The following is a 24,427-nucleotide window of genomic DNA, read 5'->3' as shown; positions in this document are numbered from 1 at the left end:
AGAAAGATAATAGATCAACACCTGGGTCTAGAACAATTAACCTGTTAATTACATTATTTTAGTTGCAGTAAGATATTCAAAGTTGTTTTTGATCAATCTACACATTTCTTTTTAGCTAATTTCTTGCCAAATATACTTATACATAACTGTTCTTTATACCACTGGCTCTGGCTCTACCTTTCTGATGTTAAACAAAGTATCAGAGTAGACAAAAGTACCTATAGTATATAAAATTTTTACCATTGATTGAAAATCGAAACAACACATGCTAAGCACTTTTGCAACATTTTATCAAATTAAAATAAAATTACATTTGGTACTATATGCACATATAAAAGGTGAAACCATATAGAAATTATTACAAGCAATGGATTCCAAATGTGGTATGCCTCAAACAAATAGTGAAAGACATGTGATGTCTCCCCATAATTTTATTCCTCTGTCTCTGTACAACTGAAACATTTTCATTATTGTTAGTAATTTTATTTTGTACAGGCTATATCACAATCATTGTCCACAGAGAAAGATAATAGATCAACACCTGGTCTAGAACAATTAGGCCATTATTTAGAGCTGTTAATTACATTATTTTAGTCGCAGTAAGACATTCAAAGTTGTTTTTGATCAATCTATACATTAGGGCCATTTATACGAGCGAAAATAAATCGCGGCCTAAATAAACTTATAAACCCAGCCCTTCGTAGAGCTCGTCCAAAATAAGCCCCGGCTAATTTAAGTCGCGGCGACCACATCCTAAATTAAAATTGGTGTTCAGCATCAATTTAGACTGCAAAAACTGTCTTGGGCGGCCGGGACTTGTGACAGCGAATTTCAGTCGTTTATACGAGTGTTTGCATGCGATGATTGCGATCAACTTGCGATCAATAATTTAAACAATATCCCATATAATTTAAGCCGCGGCTTATTTTAGCTCAAAATAAACGGCTTATTTTAGCTCGAAATAAACGGCCCTATTGCTTACCTCTATATTGAACACAAAATTGACAAATATGTTCTTTACTTTGATGTAAATCAGCCGTATGGAAGGGCCTATTTACAAAATTTTCTTTCGATATTTAGCAGCATATGGGTGAAATATGAAAAATTGACGCTCCCCCTCATTCCGTAAAAAAACCCCCCGGAAATCTGTGACAGACAGAAGGACAGACAAAAAATCGAGATTTCGACTATATATACGTGCAAGAATAGTGTGCTGCCGCGCTGGTGCACGGCAGCAATAATTCAGAGATATTAGCATACTTCTTGCTAACTTAAATCCGAATTCAAAAAAATTATCCATCCATCCATCCATCCATCCATCTCTATATCTATCTATCTATCTATCTATCTATCTATCTATATATATCTATATCTATATCTATCTCTATCTCATATATATATATATATATATATATATATATATATATATATATATATATATATATATATCAAATATGTATTAGAATCAATATGAGTAGAGTGCTCGATATACCAAAGTATAGAGCTAGTATAAAGATAAAATAAAATAAACTTGGTTTACTTCATAAGATTTTATTCACTACAAACTTGTTTCTTATGACAAGCAACGCTTGCCACACTCATCGGGTGAATTTAAATGTCGGGCTATGTTGTTGCCAAGGTTATATATACTATATACATGTTTGACGTAAAACGGAAAGCTATAGTGTTAAATTACATATAAATATATACAGATTATATCAAGTAATATTGCTTAAGAGAAATTTGTTTCTATGCCTGCATTTCGATAACAGTTAATTTCTTGAGTTTAAAGAACAAAGTTCAGGGTGATAAATTATGATAAATTTTTCATGTGTACAAAGGCTGCAGCGTTTTGTTGTGTTGTTATAGCTCTTGCATTGTTTAATAATACGCCAGTCTATTGAGTACTTAACCTTTGCCTCTTTAAGTTGCCAGATGTATTTGCTCAGTTCTGTCGCATTTCTATACTTGCTTAATCTAAATGAACTAGTGTGGCAATTATATCTTGTTTTGAACTTCCCTTCTGTATGTCCGACATAAGATTCCTTTTGATTCGTATCGTTCCTAACAACCGTTGCTTGGTATACTACGCTGGATGTTAGACATTTGCCGGGCAGTGGACATGAGGACTTATTCCTGCAATTGCATTGACTTGGTTTCGTGCTGTATCTTGACGCATCTGTAGAGGTGAACTTATTTACTATAGATTTATTGTGCCCAGAAATTATATTTTGGACATTGGGCATGCAACTGTAACTTAGTTTCAAGGTATTTCTGTTGAATATTTTATGGAGAGGATCATAAACCTAATTTTCAGAACAATCCAACCTGTAGACTAATTAACCCTTCCAAATCAGAAATTGGTGTCATCAGCAAAAAACTCCTGCAAAGTATCAATTCAAATATTTTGGCCCATACTAACCTAAATCAATGGAAAAACACGAGTTCTGTTATTTCATGGTTTAAGAATTTGCCTAACAAGTCATCTCGTTCGTTCATTTGTTTTGATATCGTAGATTTTTACCCATCTATTACCGAAGAGTTGCTTCTTAATGCCTTAACATATGCTTCCCAGTTCAACACCATCACGCATGAGGAGAAGCACATAATTATGCAGGCGAAGAAATCAGTTCTCTTCAGCAGAAATCAAACTTGGTGCAAGAAAGAGTCAGATAACCTATTTGATGTAACGATGGGCAGTTTTGATGGTGCGGAAACATGCGAGTTAGTTGGCCTATTCCTACTATCGAAACTCCCTCCAGAATATCGAAATGATATTGGTCTCTACAGAGATGATGGCCTTGCAGCGTTTGACAAACAACCGAGGGAAATTGAAAATATAAAGAAGCAGATTTGCAGAACGTTTAATGAACATAATTTAAAGATTACAATCGAAGCTAACAAAAAATGTGTGAATTACCTAGATGTTACATTTGACCTAAAAACTTCTTCATTCAAACCATACATGAAACCGGGAAACACGCTTCAATATGTCCATCGTCAGAGTAATCACCCACCCGCGGTTTTAAAGGCAATCCCTGATGCAATTAACAATCGATTGTCCAATATATCGTCTGACGAACAAGCATTTGATTCAGCTTGTCCTCCATACCAAGATGCCTTAGATAAGAGTGGTTATAACTACAAGTTAAAATACAATCCCCAGCAAACAAAGACAAAACGCACTAGAGACAGAAACGTTATATGGTTTAATCCACCTTACAACTCCAATGTCGAAACGAATATCGGACACAAATTCCTCCAAGCAATTGATGATTGCTTTCCTAAAAACAATCCTCTCCATAAAATATTCAACAGAAATACCTTGAAACTAAGTTACAGTTGCATGCCCAATGTCCAAAATATAATTTCTGGGCACAATAAATCTATAGTAAATAAGTTCACCTCTACAGATGCGTCAAGATACAGCACGAAACCAAGTCAATGCAATTGCAGGAATAAGTCCTCATGTCCACTGCCTGGCAAATGTCTAACATCCAGCGTAGTATACCAAGCAACGGTTGTTAGGAACGATACGAATCAAAAGGAATCTTATGTCGGACATACAGAAGGGAAGTTCAAAACAAGATATAATTGCCACACTAGTTCATTTAGATTAAGCAAGTATAGAAATGCGACAGAACTGAGCAAATACATCTGGCAACTTAAAGAGGCAAAGGTTAAGTACTCTATAGACTGGCGTATTATTAAACAATGCAAGAGCTATAACAACACAACAAAACGCTGCAGCCTTTGTACACATGAAAAATTTATCATAATTTATCACCCTGAACTTTGTTCTTTAAACTCAAGAAATGAAATGTTATCGTAATGCAGGCATAGAAACAAATTTCTCTTAAGCAATATTACTTGATATAATCTGTATATATTTATATGTAATTTAACACTATAGCTTTCCGTTTTACGTCAAACATGTATATAGTATATATAACCTTGGCAACAACATAGCGCGACATTTAAATTCACCCGATGAGTGTGGCAAGCGTTGCTTGTCATACGAAACAAGTTTGTAGTGAATAAAATCTTATGAAGTAAACCAAGTTTATTTTATTTTATCTTTATATATATATATATATATATATATACACACACACAATAGTAATATCAAGATATCCCCCTAACCATAAAGTTCATAAAGATATGCTAAACTGTAAAAGTATATATTGGTTTTGCTCAAATGTCAACAACAGTAACATCAATTAATTTGTTTGTCTGCTCATCAAATGAGATAAAAACAGTGTCCAACTGCAAAATGCCTTCAATTACCTTTTCTTCGGATGATGTTTGTGCAAGATTACAGATTTCCAATAGCTGAATAGACACATCATTGAAAGCTGTTAAGCGAAGCTTTTCATCAGGCACTCCAAGTTTTTCAACACAAATTCTTATATACCAATGCACCTTGCATGTCTCCAGCATTTGAGACATTTTACAACTTTCACAAAAAGCTAATTTGCCCTTTATAGCCATCTTTTTACCACATGAAAAACAACACATATTCTTCACAGCGTTTGATACGCCAAGGATCTTTGCAGTAATCTGAGATATTGACGAAACAGCTTCTACATCAGGCAAAGTTTCTGTGAATGGATCAGCTTGTTTTATCGTGCATTCATTTTCATTTTTGGGGGTATTCACATACTTTTCCCCTTTTGAAACCTTCACTCTCACTTTATCAAAAAAGATGTAAGTCTCTCCTTCTTTGACAGTGTTGACATGGTTTCCCCAAACAATCAGCTTTAAAAATCCTGAAGGATCAACAATATAACACTGTTGCTTCTGCACAGAACTTTTATCAAATATAACCTTCTTCACCCCACTGAGTTCCTTTACAGTTCCTTTCATACATATCAGCCGCAACTTGTGATAATGATGCAATGGTGAAGTCTTTCTTCATGCTCAGGTAATCAAATGTCACTTCTGTGGGGACAATGCTTGTTTTCTTGCTAATAAAATGTCCTCTCGCCCATATTTCTTGCTGATTGTATAATTTCTTATCTTCACTGGGGATTTTTGCACAGATAAGGCCTCCAAACTTTTATGTTTTTCAGTAGCAAAGCAAACTGCTGATATACTACTGTATATCAAAGTTAATATACATAGATCCATTCGATTTCTTTACTGGCGACACGGTATGCACATAGCAACTGATCTCAGGTAGTTCTAAAAATGTGAATGTGAACGAGTAGTTCATATTAACAAAGATGCTGTATCATGTACTGTATAGATTAAAATACACAACATAGTTTTAAAATATCCATTTGAAATCACAGCCCAAACAAGGTCACCTACATACAATTATTTATCGTCTTACAAGTAATTTAACATATAAAAAAATACCTTGCTTTTTCTCGGACATTTCTAGTCAACGGCTACAATATAAAACGAAATGAAATGATTAATTTTCGCACTAAGCTTTAATTCGACCCTCCAATAAAATACTACTTTATTCCATCCATACTATCGGTCACCCATTGTAAACAGTAGCTAGTGAACATCAGATTTTGTTTATTTAGCAATAGTTTAACAATAGCTATTAATTGATTTTCTTCATTTTAAATATTGTTTCTACATTTAAATGCTTCACATTCTTTACAAAAGAGTACTTAAAAGCAAATTCAAGCCAAGCCTTTATAGCCTATGTGACAAAGACCAACCGTCAAATGAATTCCATCATCAGCTTGGTTCTTTTATATTGAAAGCCCCTCTGTTTATCAATTCAATCTTTCTTCACCTACACTTTAGTTGTATCTTTATCGTTTATGTTATAAAAAAAACAAAGCTATAATTTTTTTTACTTACTAGAATACGATCACTTGCTCCTTCAGTATACGACAACCCGAACAACCTCATGGTGTTGAGCATGCGCTAAGCAAAATGACAAATTGACAATAGCCAATCACCACACGTGACAATCAGGTGAATCAGACAATCAGCAACAGAGTAAATGTGTATTTTTTTGCTATGAACTCAACGATACATTTCAAACATTGTTTTCGCTTTTGAAGAAATTTTGTATTCTGTTTTCATTTCTGTATTCTGTTTTTCTTGGCTGTTTTTTTTTACTTTTTTTCTTGTATGGACTACTTTTTTAACGGTTTTTATTTTTTTTGTTTTTTTTGTAAACTGCTTTTCAAGGTAAATTACTTGTTTTAAGGAGTTCTGTAAATATGTACGACATAGACACTACTAAAATAAAAAAGGATTCAGCAATATTTGGTCTGTTTTGTTAGGCGTGCGCGCCTGTTAGAAGGCTACCTGTGATTTTGTAAGAAAATTTTAACTCTTTTAACCTCGTTATTCACGAAAACTGCAACAACCGCCACTGCTTCGCTTTGTTTTGGTACGATATTGCATCAGTTTAATGCAAATGAACGAAAATTTCAAAGTTTCCCAATCTCCTTCCGCATTCACTTTTTGATTTCACTTCACTTGCAAAAGGCAGCACTTCCTTGCAATAGTAACTCCTAGTTGTCAAAGTTAAAGCAAGTTGGAGTGGCGAATGGGGCTATGTACCCTGAAAAATTTCCAATTTTTAAACTCCCAAACAAACATTTTCTGAGCTTTGGTTCTACAATATATTCTTCAGCGAACCTTTAAAAGAAAATGTTTTAAATCCCTGTACCACAAAACCTCTTTCTCCTCTCATTGTTTCTCCTCTTCTACTGAAACAATACAGGATTCTTTAAATACAGATTTGATGGCTATTGCCGAATGGTTGAATGCAAATAAGCTAACCTTGAATTTAGAGAAGAGTAAATTCGTGCTACTTGGTGGTGAGAAAAAGCTAAAAAACACCCAAAGACCATCTATTCAAGTTATGTCAAACACAATCGGTTCAGTTGAATCATGAGAATTATACTTGAAAATTATACTTGAGAATTATCTTCACCTCCAATTTGAAGTGGCATGACCATGTTCAAAATTACCCATTTTTTATTACGCTGATTTGATTTGAGCGATAATGGCAGCCTCACTCTCATGGAAGATTTGCAAATCTTGCAGAATAAAGCAGCTAAAATAATTACTGATGGTCAACCATCATCCTCGGCCACTAATGCTTTACAGATCTTAAACTGGAAACAATTATTTTATCGTTGTTTTTATCTGTTCAAATGTTTAAATAATTTAACTGACCATAATATGCATTTTCTAATAACAGTGACTATCATGAATACAACACTAGATCCAAGAACAAACTAAGACTACCTAGGGTGCGCAGAAACTGGGGTATATACAGAGTCTGTTATCATGCGATCTCAGATTGGAACAATCCATATGACACAGTGAAATGTTCTGAAACCCAGTATAGTTTTAAGTCGTCTTTTTTTAAATCGTTAAATTCCTGATTTTAATATATATAGATATTATTAAATTATTATGTAAATAAGATTACATGCTTATAAGTAATTTTATATTTTGAATCTTTTGTAAAGCACAATTTTATGCAGGACCTGTCTGAAAATCACGTTATGTGAGTACAGTTTTCCTGACTAATAAAGATCTTTACTATCTAAGGGAGTAGAATTAATGCTAGGGGTGCTAGAGACAGAGTCTCTAAGAGTCTAAAGTGGGAAATATCAGAGGCCTTAGATAAGGCATGTCAATAAGTGGGGAGGGATAGCCGTGCCCAACAAAAAATGTTTTTATTTCGAGACATTTGGACTGGAAGTCATAATTTTCACTGCAAAGGTGGCAGAGACAAAGAAATTGTGAGAAGGAAATAGACCAAGAGGGTTGGTGTGGCTGGGGTAGAAGGAAGAATATAAGAGCTATGGGAGTCAGTGGGCTTGTACAACACTGAGGTAGTGAGCCTATTGCCATTTATATGGAACCCCAGGAAAACTAAGAAAGGTGTTAAAATATATGCAAATTGTTGTATAAAAGTCTAGACAATATATTACGAATTCATTGTGACTATACACATTCTCGAGTATATTTAATCTTACAATATTGGCAACGAGGATGGGATACATCATAACCACACCTCTGGCATTTTGATCTGCCGCTGTAAATTCTGGTCTTGTATTGCTTCGATACCAATCATCCTTCAACCTTGGGTTTTCATCGTTCTTAAATGAATATATTTTTTATTTAGTTGATTTCCTTCCTGGTACTTTATATTTATTTACAGTTCGTATGAAATCATTCGACTCTTTATTAGCCTTGGACTTAATTTCATCAGTTTGAGCTTTAACATCTTGTTTCATCATGGCTTGCTACATCAACTCTTTTAAATCCCAGTCTTTTGAAAGCGCCTCGTCTTGTAGCTTTTTATCGCCACATGTCAGAATGATATGATCTAATGTCATTTCATTTTCATATCCATGGAATTCGCATTCTTTTGCCAACCGTCTAAAATTCAATCTCATATTGTGCAATAGTTTGGCCTTCTAATCTCGCTTTATTAAAACGAAATAGTGAAGTCATGATTTCTTTGGTATAAATATTTTCTCAATTTTGTCTATTAAATTCGTGTATTCATTGCCTTCTTTGCTTCCAGTCTCTTGCTAATTTTCATCTATAGACATAATTTGATCACCCCCATGTACAAGTAAGCACATTCCCATATCTTTCGGGTCTTCAATACCAAAGTATTCCATTTGTACTTCGATCTTTTGTTGCCATGATTTCCATTTAGTTGACGTTTCTAAAATATCATCAGTCGGCACAAACTCTTCAACTCTTAACGCTTTTTTGGGCGGCATTGACGGCCTTTTAGTTTACGAAATCAATTATAGTTTGTTTTTATTCGCATAACACTTCTCCCCTTCTTTTTTTTAGTCGTAAACTACCTACAAAATTAGTATCTATGACCTTTTTTTTTAAAAAATCACTTTAAAGAGTTCTATATCAAATTCTTAATCTATATCCTAACTATCAATGTTCATGTTAATCTCTCTATTATAATAATGCTATGTTATCTATAATACCCTTCCAATCAAGTGTGGGTTTTCTCTCAATAGTAGGTCCATTCTTCAAGTCTTTCTGGTTTTCTAACTTCTCTTCCGTATCTTGTCTTTTGGGTTTAGTTCGTCGTTTCATTATTTTCTTCATTTGTATCACTTATTAATTCACTGCGTGAATTTGTGGTATCTGAAACGAGACAAAATTTGGTGAATATTTTTGAACTAAGACGCAAATTGGTGGGTAATTATTTACGAAGTTCTGTGCATTCTCCATAATTACTAATTACTAAAAATGTTTTCGTCTACGATCCCATTTTAATACAGGGGCTGGACTGTTATGAAAACTTCACTGGTGAAGCAATTGGCATTGAAGGGACCATAAACATGGTTTGTTCCAGCGATAAAGAGGCCACAAAACTGTTCGGGTTATACCTTGACCATAAAGTCTCCTTACCCAGGTTAGAAGAATGTGGTAAAGGAATGAAAGTTAATGTTTTTAATGATAGAATGAGCTGTATCTATACATTATGGAGAGCAAAGGAAAAGATTTATGCAGAAGCAATTTGTTATAAAACGGCTGGTGGTTGTATGATGTTGATATGTACTTTGAAATATTAATACACACAGTTCAAACTGAGTGCAACACTATATATTATGAGCAACTTTATTTTTTGTTTTAGAAAATGCCTGTCACTAATCTATTGCCTGTCACACCAATACAATGTATCCCTGCCAAGATTACACTAATAGTTCTAACTGCTGACCCAGTAAATTCTGAAGCCTTTCTGTTAAAAGAACTATATGGCTATGATGCATTTAGAGTTGGGCAATTGGAATCAATCCAGTCAATAGTGAAGGGCAATGACGTTTTAGTTCTCATACCAACTACTACCAAGAAATTGGTCATGCTGGGAGAGATGGGTTACCTGCAACATGCACATTGTTTTTTAGAAATGAAGATCGCTCATTTCATTTCCATAACATTCTGAAGATAAGTCAACCATATTGCTAAGCAAAGGTAATACAAAGAAACTAATGGATAATCATGAGTCAGTTTTGTTTTAAATAATATTTAATATTAATATTTAATATTAATATTTTAATTAATACTGTACATATCAGTTGAATACTGTACATGTATACTAATAAAATGTTCTAGATTTAAAATGTTCTGCTAAAATCTGTTGTATGAACTCTATAGTGGCATGTAAAACTGTCTGTAGTTTAACCCTCCCCCCACACACATTTACCAATGTTCCCACTTTTTGAAAACTCTCCATTCCCCCTCTTACAAACGAATTTTTTTTAGAGAGCAAACTTTAGGTTTACCAAAAAATTACAGTAATTTAAAGTTTCTACTCATCAAAAAAAGCTGATACCTTAGTTCAGGAAATGAGTCGTACAGTTTAAACTTAAAGTTCTCATATATTTTTACCCTTCCTTTTTCGTCAACATCAATAAGAGCCTTAGGCACTTTGCCATTTGGTTTGCCTTGTCCAACCAATGGATAGCAGCTAGGGGATTCAACACGTTCTTTTTCAGGATCCATCAAACCATTCTGCAGACAGAACCAAGCAATTTACGTTGGTCTGCAAATGGGTCAGCAATTGAATGCTGAGTTGTTGTATGCTTATCAAAGCCTGTCTTCGATGTGTATGCACCGCTGCTTGTTTTAAATAGGTCAATCGAACCCATCACTCTTTGACACATCTTAACTGATGTGTGGCCTGCAAACACAATCAAATTATCTAAAGATCATTGTGTTTTTTAACTTAATATGAAGTGAAACCAAGTTCAAATCAATGGGTGGTTCAAGTACAATGATTAAACGGTTAAAGTTTATCAAAAAGAGAAAGTTTTTTTTATACCTGACATGTACACCTTAAGAGGCTGGACAATTTCAGCTTCCACAAATGCATCCAGCTCGATACCACATCCCTTGCACCCAGAGACGTTGATGGAACAGTTGTTGTCCAAAAGCTTCCGAAAAGCAAGTGACTATTTCCCAAGGAAATTGAACACATGTATAAAACATTCTGTGTAGTAGTTTCTGAAGTTCAGCTGAGCATAAGTTGGCACTTGAAGGATGAAACATGTTTCTCTTGCTTTCCCCCAATGGGCCATTGTTGGAGTTGTTTGACTTGTTTTGTAGACAAGTCAAACAACTCTAACAATGGCCCATAAATAAAAGAGAATCATCCGACTTTGGTACTTAAACGAGACACTCCTAATTGCTGAACGGCAAAGCCATAACTTGAAATGCTCAAGTAGCACTTTAGAGTGCTTTCCTGTGGCTCGACAACACTGTGATAACTGAGCCTCACTTGGGTAAAAGATCAGAGTTCTTAAACTCTAACACTGCTGCCAAACCATATGACCTTGCTCCATCCCGTACTGCTTCTCTTATTTTATTCAAATTACCTTCAGCAAACTTCTTCTTTTTAAATGCTTCAGTTGTAAGCTTTGGTCTCTTTAGGACTTTCCTAACAAAGGTATTGAAATCCTCCTGGACCTTGTTCTTTAAAACAGGCTTCTACAAGATATTCCTTGGAATGTAGATCTCCTTGGATGACACCTACCCAGTCATAGGCTTTTATCGAGACATAACACTGCAATTTGTTTTGCATGTACCAATGTCGCCAATGACTCCCGTAATAAATTCAGGAGAGGCTCTATGAAAATTATTGGCCTTCATACTGTCATTAACTGTTCTTGGTGGATTGGGTGTTGTTTTAGAAAAGACAGGATCATATGATGCTATGTCATCATATTCATCATCAGAAACTTTGACTGAATAGAATTCCACATTTTATTCCTTATTAAGTCAAACGTACTGTTGAAACACTGATCCTGTGCTCGAAACACCTTATGTGATTTCCTAATAGTTGTCTCTGGTCTAATAACACTATCACTGTTTGGCCCATCCTTATCAATCCCAGGATCCTCATTACCACTTGAATTGTCTTCACTCTCTTCTGAACTAGTCCCCTCTTTCTCACTTCTCAACAGTTGAATAGTCCCCTCTTTCTCACTTCTCAACAAATCTTTCCATCATATTTGACTGAATAGAATTCCACATTTTATTCCTTATTAAGTCAAACGTACTGTTGAAACACTGATCCTGTGCTCGAAACACCTTATGTGATTTCCTAATAGTTGTCTCTGGTCTAATAACACTATCACTGTTTGGCCCATCCTTATCAATCCCAGGATCCTCATTACCACTTGAATTGTCTTCACTCTCTTCTGGACTAGTCCCCTCTTTTTCACTTCTCAACAGTTGATTATCATACTGCCTATTTTCTTTTTTGTGAAGGCTTATCTTAAGTATGAACTCAGCATGAACTCTTGCCTTTTTCAAACAAAATGATTCAGAAGTACTTTCAAAAGGGAGATTTTCTGGACGAGAAACGGTTGGAATGGAAAATTCTTTTCCAAATTGGTCTAAGATTACTCCTGTCCCAGTAAGTGTGCTGTTATTTTCTAACAACAGGAGCAAAATAACAGTGTCTGATTTCATTGCAGAAAGAGATGTGTCACAGTTAGACTTACCATTAATCTTTAAACTATTTGTGACTTTGTACGCTTTAGTAGCTAGGGCACAATTGCACTCCCATTCAGACATATCTTTCAAAGTTTTCTTTGACTCAAATTTTAAACACCAACCATCTTTTAATAATTCTGTTAAATATTGTTCTTTATGACTATTCCAAAGTCGGAATGTTCCAGATTGTTTCAATAGAAATATTCTTGAATTTAAAGTTAGTCACATCCCATTGACTTTGTGTGGCTGTCTCTTTGCATTTAAACAAATCTGACAGATTATCATCTAACTTGGAATAAGAAGACCTCTTACTGCGAAGTTCCACATATTTTCACCATAGACTTTAAATAGTCTGTGATGCCGTTTGTTTCCTCGATAAATGTTCACATTATCCATTAAAAGTAGCAGTGAGAGTTCTTTCGGTGTTAATCCAGTGATGTGAGCAACTTTTTTGTCCAGCTGCTTGTCTAGGAAGTTCATTAATGTGTCCCAATGAATAGTTGATTAATGTCCAATACCCGCGATTGGTGTCCGATGGAGAGAGCCATCATACATGTGATACCGATCGATCCGATGGACAAACTTGCTTACCGTCGGAAAACGTTTGTACGATGGATGTATACACGTAAACAAATACAGCATAACGTCATTTATGACATCCAGACTATTACAACAGTCATGCATGAAAAGCTGGTCAGGACCAATATATTTTAAAGCACTTTTTTTTCTAAGTGTCCATTTTCAAAGACAAACGGGTACGATCGGATCGATCGATCGGATCCATCGAACAAATGTGCTTACGGTCGGACAAAAATTTTGCCGATGGCAAAATGAGGTCATTTGAAAAGTAAACAGCGAAAAATAAAAAGTCTGGGTAAAGAGATTGACTATGCCTCAGTGGAAGCTAGTGGAAATGTCAGACGGTCCGATCGATCGGATCCATCGAACAAATGTGCTTACGGTCGGACAAAAATTTTACCGGCAAAATGATATGGCGCGCCAACGTAGACAAAAATACTTCTTTTGAAAATTAATACTAGCGCCGTTAAATATACATACGTTTCTGCTAATATTCTGCGTAAACGAAAGAAATTGCTGTTTACGATGTGAATATATGCCCTTTTTATTTGAAATATAACTCAGTACTTTCAAAATCATTACACTTTGCATAAAATATCACTTCAGACAAAAATATAATACTTTATTAGAAAAAATATAATACTTCTAAAAAAACAATACTTCTATAAAAATAATACTTCTAAAAAAATTATACTTCTAAAAAAAATAATACTTCTAAAAAAATAATACTTTAGTGGCGCCCGCAGTCGGTCAGCGTAAGATAGTCTATTTACTTCATGTTCCTTCTTACAAACGTTAAACAACATGGCGGAAGCTGCAGGTGAAAGTGAAAATCAGGAAAATGATTGTTTATTAAATATTTTGGAATACGGGAAGGAGTTATATCAAGAAATTCATCGAAAATTGTTCACAGTTTCATCCGAAGAGGCCGAGAGACTGAAGAACAGGGTCGAGCACTTCACTATTGACTTATTGATTTTATTTCGTCATCTCCTCTCTTCACCACAAAATCACGATATCATTAATGGTGTTTTTAACACAGTGCACGAATTCCAACGCATTGTGTCTCGTTTGGATGAGCGTTTTCAGACAATCAATGAAGAAGGATTACAATACGTTTGTGCAACCAATGACAGGAGTCAAAGACGTGGCCGCCCAAGGCTTATGATTCCAAAGGAACAATTAGAAGGCCTTCGATCGCTTGGTTTTTCCTGGACCTCTGTTGCTGAAATGCTTGGCGTTTCCGAAAAGACTTTTAAGCGGCGAAGAGATGATTATGGTATCCCATCAGTCTCTGAAGAATTTATGGAAATATCAGATGAACAATTGGATGATCTTGTGAAATCAGCGCTAAATGTGTCACCAAATTCTGGTGAAAGAATGGTTATGGGTTATATTAGAGGTAAAGGATACTTTGTCCAGAGGTGGAGAATTCGGCAATCAATTTGGAGAATTGATCCTGCCAGTAGAGAATTGAGACGTAGAACCATCACCAAAAGAAGGATATATAGTGTACGAACACCAAACTCTTTATGGTAAGCTAAACTAATCTAAAGCGGGCAGCATTGAAATTTCAACAATGTGGTGATCATTGAAGTATCAATAGCTTCAATAATATGATGTATGAAATTTCTCTTTCTTTGAGATATGAGAGCTCACTTATGTGAGCATTGCAAGTAAACAATTTGATGCCAATATATTTTTATTATAATACAAACAGTATATCTGTGGCTGTCATATGTTCATAAATATATGAACTTACACTCCCTCCCATTAATCGCTATTTGGTATACCAGTACAGTAATAAAAAGAATAGTGTTATCAGTATTAACTAAATGTCACAACTGAAATTACTGATCTACTGCTCACAATTGAAGGCACCTAATAAATAAATCATCTTTCTTCAAGGCATCTCGATGGTCTTCATAAACTTATAAGATGGAGAATCGTTATTCATGGTTGTGTGGACGGATATTCCCGTGCTGTCGTTTTCTTGCATGCTTCAACGAATAACAAAGCATCAACTGTTCTTGAACATTTTCTTAATGCCACAAATGTCTTTCATCATCCCCGAAGAATCCGCTCAGATTATGGTACTGAAAATATTGCTGTCGCCAGGCACATGTTAAACCGGTACAGCCCTGCCAATCGACCTGTTCTTACAGGACAGTCCGTCCATAATCAACGTATAGAGCGGCTATGGCGTGATGTTAATAATTATGTTGTTTCAGTTTATAAGAATATCTTTTTCTACTTGGAATCCGTCGGATTATTAGATCCCAATAGTGAATTCGATTTGTTTGCTTTGCACTATGTATTTGTTCCACGTATAAATAAATCATTAAACATCTTTACAATGCAATGGAATAACCACTCACTGTCAAGTGAACATGGCCAAACACCTTTCCAGATATGGACAAGAGGATTTTACAGATATGCTCTATCAGATTACACCACTGTTCGTGAGGTTTTAGAAACCAGTTCAGTTGACTCAGGTTATGGTGTAGATGATGACGGTCCGCTGCCTGAAATTCAAACGGTAAACTTTGTTGAAGTACCAAGATCTGCCATTGAACTTACTGATGATGAGCTTCATATAATTGCTGGTAGATTGGATCCTTTAAACAATGATGATGATCATGGAATTTCATCATATCAGCAAGCACGAAATATTTTAAGACTCATATTAAATGAAAGGCAATATGGTAAAGTTTTCTACAACTTTCTCATTAAAATAAATGTTAACTTTCCAATGCTACTGCATTTATAATGTGAATACTGTATATTGACTATATTGTAATCATATTAAATAGTCCATGGTAATGATCACTTCAATACTAAAACTAACAAAACTATAAAACAATTCTATAGGGTGACAACTTTGTAAAACAATTGCGATGGTGTTCATGTCATGATGTCAGTTAATGTGAACAATGTTTTAACAATAACAAATAATGCAGCTTCTAAGTTTTCAAGCTTTATGAAATCCACATGCATCAAACAGCGATCTTGAAAGAAGTTTCTCAAATGTGTCAGGGTCTCCGTGGCCTCTCGGCAATGCAAGGGACATAGCACAAGTAGACGAATAGGGGTAGCGTGTTGTCCCATTCTCTTGCTCATAAAAAATTATTGTCAAAACAGTGTGAAATCCTGTTGGAGGAATGGAATCAGAACCAGTGATGAATTGCAGCAAATGCTCAAAATGGACCGGAACAAGATTGTTTTCAGTTGGGTAATTCAACTCATTGTCTAAGAAACAAAAATGAGAACCCATTTCATTGAACAAGAAAACTCGCAACATGTTGTAACACACAAAATGCAGCAATTTGCTTTTAAATTGGATTAATAATGGCACCTTCAATTTTCTTCAAAAGGAGTTCCCAGCAATAAATTGTTTCATCTTCTTGCACTCTCTTGTTACTGCCTTCAGGGCTCCACTCAATTTCATACAGTGCCTTAAATGAACTTCTGGACAACTTTTCTGGAACCTCAGTAAACAGTGGTCTGAATTCATGTGGGTGCATCTTTATCATGTCCCACATACCACCGACATCATTCAAGCCTTGTTTGAATTGTTCAATTTCAGAAGACACTCTAAAGAATGAAAAAATTATAGTGCTCATTGAAATAAACCAACAAAATGAGGGGTGGGAAACTCACATATACGGTTAAGAGAACTATGGTTCAACAGTACATTGAATCAAATATGCCACACCTTTTTAAGCATTTCAACTAATTCATAATCAGCAATCAATGAAACATCAAACCGGCATATATCACTGGGAAGTCCACACATGAGATCATATAAAGTTGTGTCAAGACATCCAAGGGCAGGACCATCCTGCATTAATGACATCCCAACCAAGCGTCCAACCAACCAGTATTTATTTTCTTCAAGAAGTTTCAGATTGTGAGAAAACAATAGATTATGGCCATCATTTCCTTCAAAAAGGCCTGAGCACTGAACTAGTTGCTGCCTGGCTAATCTGAAAAATGTGCAATAGATAAGGATGTAATGCTATACATACTATTCTAAGAATCATGTCATCGACAATTCTTTGTACACCTATCATGACAAAGGAATATGTTTTGTAATTTGATGTTAAAATTACCAACATGCCACCTAATTCTCACAGTTTCACTTTTGATGACATTGAATCATGATGTGCAAACCTAAAAAATTCGCGACGTGGTCCACCTGCATCAATAGCATCCTCTCCACTGAAATGAACCATTAGGTCCACACAGCAGTCAAATTTCTTTGATTTGATGGCGAGAAAAGCTGTTTCTAGAAGTTTTGTTCGCCTTACAATAATTTCATTAGGTTCATCAACTTTCCTAGAAAGAAGCCTATGTTGTTCCAACAGTTCTTTTGCATCCAAATCCGTTTTCAATGGATCAGCTTCTCTAAAAATAAGTAGATAATGATTAAATCATTGTTTAGAACATAATTTTGCAAAAATACTTAACAACAAAGTTATAATTATGTGTTGGTCATATTATTGGTCTTACATGTTATCACTTTCTTCCAAAGATGCTTTAATTGCATAATGCAAATTTTCATCCTCATCATCATCTAATATCTCAATATATTTGTCATATTATCCACTCCTACAGAAAAGATGCTATTAGAAAGATACTTTAATCTATGGACATATACTGTTTTTGACAGAATTAAATGTAAAATAGTTGTTCTGCAATCAGAGGCTTAACTAGTGTAGGGGTGCATATGCATATATTCAGTCTGCCCGACAGATTTCTTTGCATATGAAATAGTTTACCAAAGAACCCCTCCCCCAATTACAGTATAGTTCCAGTTATGCCTCTGTCTGCAATATAGAAGGGACAAAAACATTAAACAAGTGCCAGCAAGTGGCACATGTGTGCTCATACATTTTATTGATGCCAACATATGCTCTGGCAGGAATAGAACATATGCCTCTATGATTTCAGTACAGAGCTCTCACCACATGAAACTGTTGGATCTTCAAATAATCATGTTTTTGCCCCATGCAAATATTTAAATTTAAATGAATGTTTACATTGCTAATAGAAATAAAGATAATATCCATGTTATTTATACCTTGGCACTCTTAGGCCTTTTAATACTGTTAGATCTTTTGAGCATGCTGCTAATGACTCTTGCTGATATTCATAAATTTCATCATCAATCACTTGAACTGACACTGGCATACGTTGATCACCAACTGGTTCTGCATCAGTTGACTTTTCAAACACAGAAGACACGAGGGGCTCATCATCACTTGATTCATCCACTTTTTCTGCCAACCACCCCTTCAAATCAGTTCCTGGTACATCAGCCACTGCTCTAACATATACTGGTCCTTGCTTTGAAATATGTTTCAGGAGTTTTCCGGTATAAGGACCATTGTTTACCTTGATTATTTTATTTCCAATTGCTCGAACAAAATTATAACCATTATCAGGCAGAAGGGCTAGTTTCTCTCTGAAAATACCCGAAACTTTGTCCTTTATATCTTCCTCAGACATTTGATCGCCTACTGTGACAGCGGACTCTGCAAAACCGTTTGCATAGAGAAACTCACGAAAACGTCCTCTAGGGACATTTTCTACTCGTGGACCTGGTAGCAAGATGAAGTCCTTGAGCAAGGATTTCGACTTTACTTCACTTGCTTTCTTTTTCGAAGAAGTACAAGACGATGACGACGAAAAAGAAACATTTCGCTTTCGTCCCTTGGGTACATAATTAACTTTCGGGTCAAATGTATTGGATCGAGCCGCAGACGGCAAATTATTACTTGTGTTTGTCCCATTTCCGGAGATTGAAGATCCAGCAATGCTTGGAAAGAGATTACTCAGTGCCTCTTTGGTTGTCATTTTTTTCAAATTATCTTCCTCTTTAACACTTGTTTCGCTTTGAGGGCTTTTTTTTATGGACTTTACCGCCTCAATTAACTTATCCAGCATTTCTTCCGCCATGTTGCTTAACGTTTGTAAGAAGGAACATGAAGTAAATAGACTATCTTACGCTGACCGACTGCGGGCGCCACTAAAGTATTATTTTTTTAGAAGTATTATTTTTTTTAGAAGTATAATTTTTTTAGAAGTATTATTTTTATAGAAGTGTTGTTTTTTTAGAAGTATTATATTTTTTCTAATAAAGTATTATATTTTTGTCGGAAGTGATATTTTATGCAAAGTGTAATGATTTTGAAAGTACTGAGTTATATTTCAAATAAAAAGGGCATATATTCACATCGTAAACAGCAATTTCTTTCGTTTACACAGAATATTAGCAGAAACGTATGTATATTTAACGGCGCTAGTATTAATTTTCAAAAGAAGTATTTTTGTCTACGTTGGCGCGCCATAAAATGACGTCATTTAAAAAGCAAACAGTTAGGAAATAAAAAGCCTGGGAAGGAGGGTATGCCTCATTGAAAGTGGAAATGTCAGACGGTCGGATCGATCGATCGGAGGCATCCAACAAATGTGCTTACGGTGAGACAAAAATTTTACCGATGGGAAAATGAGGTCATTTGAAAAGCAAACGGTTGGAAAATAAAGAGCCTGGGTAGAGAGGCTATGCCTCAGTGGAAGCTAGTGGAAATGTCAGACAGTCCGATCGATCGATCGGATCCATCGGACAAATGTGCTTACGGTCGGACAAAAATTTTACCGATGGCAAAGTGAGGTCATTTGGAAAGCAAACGGTTGGAAAATAAAGAGCCTGGAAAGGAGGCTATGCCTCTTTGAAAGTTGAAATGTCAGACGGTCCGATCGATCGGATCCATAGGACAAATGTGCTTACGGCCGGATAAAAATTTTACCGATGGAAAAATGAGGTCATTTGAAAAGCAAACGGTTAGGAAATAAAAAGCCTGGGAAGGAGGGTATGCCTCATTGAAAGTGGAAATGTCAGACGGTCCGATCGATCGATTGGATCCATCGGATAAATGTGCTTACGGTCGGACTGAAAATTTTACCGATGGCAAAATGACGTCATTTGAAAAGCAAACGGTTGGAAAATAAAGAGCCTGGGTAGAGAGGCATGCCTCAGTGAAAGCTAGTGGAAATGTCAGACAGTCCGATCAATCGATCGGATCCATCGGACAAATGTGCTTACGGTCGGACAAAAATTTTACCGATGAGAAAATGAGGTGATTTGAAAAGCAAACGGTTGGAAAATAAACAGCCTGAGAAGGAGGCTATGCCTCTTTGAAAGTGGAAATGTCATACGGTCGGATCGATCGATCGGAGCCATTATGGCAAGCCGATTGTAGCAATATTCAATAAACATATTTAACGTTAATTCAATGGAAAATTCAACGTCAATTCAATGGAAAATTCAACGTCAATTCAATGGAAAATTCAACGTCAATTCAATGGAAAATTCAACGTCAATTCAATGAAAATTCAACTTCAATGAATATTCAACTTCAATTCAATGAACATTCAACTTCAATTCAATGAAAATTCAACTTCAATTCAATGAAAATTCAACTTCAATTAAATGAAAATTCAACTTCAATTCAATGAAAATTCAACTTCAATTCAATGAAAATTCAACTTCAATTCAATGAAAATTCAACTTCAATTCAATGAAAATTCAACTTCAATTCAATGAAAATTCAACTTCAATTCAATGAAAATTCAACTTCAATTCAATGAAAATTCAACTTCAATTCAATGAAAATTCAACTTCAATTCAATGAAAATTCAACTTCAATTCAATGAAAATTCAACTTCAATTCAATGAAAATTCAACTTCAATTCAACTTCCGGCTTGCGACATCCGGGACTGTCGGCTCTAGAGAATTGCAAATGGCGACTGAATTTCATGAAACACAGCTTGACGAGTTTGACATCGAAAACGGTTTACCGGCCTTTTTGTTCTTGGTGCTAGACAAATTGGAGGAATGTTTTGGCAATCCTACAACAGATACAAGCCATATACAAGTTCAGTATGTACTTGTGGATAAAACTGTTGACCTTCTGAGGTCTATTGCCGAGTCAAGTGAGCTTAGTGAGGAAGATCGGCTTGAGTGGGAAGCCTTAGCCCAGACATTTTCTGCACTATTATTCATAGTACAAGAACATCTTAAAACGCAAACTTTAAGACCATCGTCGATTTCTGTGCAACAGTGTGAGACTGTTAGAACTGGAGCTCCAGGCAGACCGCCATTTTATATTCCTGCAGAAACCTTGGAAGATCTTCGTGGAATTGGATTTTCATGGCAAAAGATTGCCCAGTTGTTTGGGGTTTCTCGATGGACTGTCTACCGTCGAGTCCAGTCATATGGCCTGCAAAACATGCAACAGTTCAGTTTGTTGTCAGATGCAGATATAGATGAAATAGTTGCAGAATATTTAAGTCGTCATGGTTTCACAACAGGACGAACGTATTTAGCAGGTTACTTGAAGTCACTCGGATTACGAATACAGAGAAGAAGGGTTCGAGAAAGTTTGACTAGGGTGGACCCTCAAAATACTGCTTTGCGATGGGGAATTGTTATTGCCCGTAGACAGTATTCTGTGCCATGGCCAAATTCATTATGGCATTTGGATGGGCACCACTCTCTTATTCGTTGGGGTCTTGTGGTGCACGGATGCATTGATGGATTTTCAAGACGAATCATGTTCTTGAAATGCAGCAACAACAACCTTTCACAAACAGTTTTGGAACTATTCATGGATGCTATTGAGAAAGATGGCCTATGGCCATCACGTATCCGCGTTGACTATGGGGTGGAAAACGTATTGGTATGCGATGCAATGGTAAGTGCAAGAGGTGAAGGCAGGGGAAGTTTCATTGCAGGCCCATCCACAAGAAACCAGAGAATTGAAAGACTTTGGAGGGATGTATTTAGGTGTGTATGCAGCTTTTTCTATTACATATTTTATGCCATGGAAGATGCTGGTTTACTAAACATCAACAGCCCTATCGATATGTTTGGACTTCATTTGGCATTTATACCAAGAATAAATTTTGCTCTTGGTGAATTTTTGGAGGGATCTAACCATCGTCAAGTAAGAATAGCCAATCACTGGTCTCCATATCAGATGTGGGTAAATGGCATGCTTAATGAAAACAACCTGTTAGCACATGGGGAATTGGATGAAGACCCTGATGATCTAGCAGTGTTTGGCATTGATCCAGCAGGACCATCTCCTTTCGAGGACAATGACAACAATGTGGTAGTTCCTCCAGTGAATTTACCTGGGGACAATCAGCTTATTCAATCATATGTTGAGGAAAGGATTGACCCCCTAATGCCGTCTACAGAAATGGAAATAGACATTTATGAGAAGATCCACCAAATCATCCATGATAACATTTAAAACATTCTGTAATATCATCGTAGTCAATTTACTCGATTGTGATTGGTTAAAAACTGTGCCGATTAAACATTAATCGCACAGGTGTGATTAAACATTAATCGCACAGGTTAAAGATTAATCGGCACAGATACAAGCTCGCAGGCTTTAACGGTATGTAAACAAATACATTTTTGTACTCGTAAATTGACTACAATGATATTAATAGGAAATTAAACTTGTTCTCGAAGTATTAATGAAAAATCGCACTTGTGAGATTTTTCATTAATACTTCTCAAACAGTGTAATTTCCTATACTAATCTATAGATGCAATACTGGCAAGCTATGAACACTGTGAAAACGTGTTAGTGCAATAAATACTGACTGTATTCATTATAGACAATTAGTTAATATTTTATAATGAACAATATTTTTAATAATTTTAGTTATGTCCGTTTTTCAGTAGGCAAATAGAATTTGTTCGCACGATTTGACTTTTTCATTTGTTGGCATCCCTTATCACGGCAGCAAAAGCGATGCCGACAAAGGAAAAAGTTGCTTTGCGTGAACAAATTCGCCTAGTGGAAAACACGCCTTATATTAGCCTGATATGGTAATATTGGCCTGCACAGGCCCAGGGGATAGAACAAGGAGTGTTACACACCCAATTAAGTACTAACGAAAGGTCTCACCCCAAAATATCTCCGAAATTGTAACTAAAGAGGTCAATGTAAAAAGCAAAAAATGATAAACAAACATTTGTAACATTTATTAATATTAAAAGTTCTGTACTTCTCCTTGTGGCTTGCCTGACAAAAACTATAACTCCTTAATTAATCAGCAAAGAAATGAGCATTTTGTGAAAGCTATTTGCATTAGCAAATACAATTTTTTAACAATTTGACTTAAATATCTCTGATCTAAATTTTTAGTATTGACCAGGCCTTGCCATAAAAGTTTAGCACGATCTATTAATACAAAATTAAGATTCAATGAACTAACCAATTTGAATTTTGAATAACTATTTAACAATCTGAAAGACTAACAGTTTCAGCATAATGAAACAATCTGAACAAATATTGAGGTAACAATTCCCAGTAACCTTTAACAGTCATGTTTTGTTTTTTGGGGTAAAAAAATTCTTTGTACAGCATATGTCTCACATATGTCCAAAGTAAGCACTTGTGAAGGCAGAATCATAAACATGAAAGAGTTCTTCTTCACTGGGCAAGGTGGAATTGTTGCCTGGACACTTTGGGATGTACAAAGTATTTGCACACGTATTCGCTGTTGGGAGGTATGACCAACAGTTATTGCCTTCGAATGATGCATCCACAAACTCAATGCAAGGGTGTACAGAAAAAACCAAGTGGTTCTTCATCACTACAAGTGGCAAACTGAAGGATATGTTCCAGGGTTTCTGATCCTCGTTGCCCACCAGCGGCTTTTCTCGTATACTTGGCAAATACTGCGTAGATTTCATTTTCACAGCGGTATGCATTGGAGCCTACTTCAGAAAACCTTGGTTGAAGAAGGCTAATCAATGTTCTTCTTGTTAATGCAGCAGCAGGGCCAACTTTGAACAAATTTTGGAAGGTGGGTAAACAATGCCCTATTTGACATAGACCAAGCATGTCAAACCCATTCTGGAGCTTTGCAATGCACGGATTGGTGGGCGTTTTCGGTGAAAACAGTGCCTGGAGATCTTCATCATTTAGGAACCTTGGATAGTTCCATTCTGCAAGGTGCTGAGGGCTATCAACCCAACAGTGGTATAGTCGTCCGCAAGATGTACTTTGAGGCCATTATCAAAATACATACCCTTGACTTCTTTTAAGCAGATGCGAAAGAACTCCCTGCGGGGTCCACCATTATCCTGAGCGGTCTTGTTATAAAATGACACTTCAAGTGTGACTCTTGGATTCTCAATGGATTTTAATTCTTCAAGTGCTGTTTTTAAAACATCGTATCTGTTTATTAAAACGTAGGAAGTTTCACCTTCAAGGCTGACAGTGACATCTTGTACATCCAGTGGCCTGCCAGTGACAATGCAACTTTGGATATAACGTAAGA

This window comes from Dendronephthya gigantea, unplaced genomic scaffold (genome assembly GCF_004324835.1).
Source record: "Dendronephthya gigantea isolate DGI-Jeju-01 unplaced genomic scaffold, DenGig_1.0 000040F, whole genome shotgun sequence".
Classification (NCBI taxonomy): domain Eukaryota; kingdom Metazoa; phylum Cnidaria; class Anthozoa; order Malacalcyonacea; family Nephtheidae; genus Dendronephthya; species Dendronephthya gigantea.
This window is presented reverse-complemented; position numbering follows the sequence as displayed.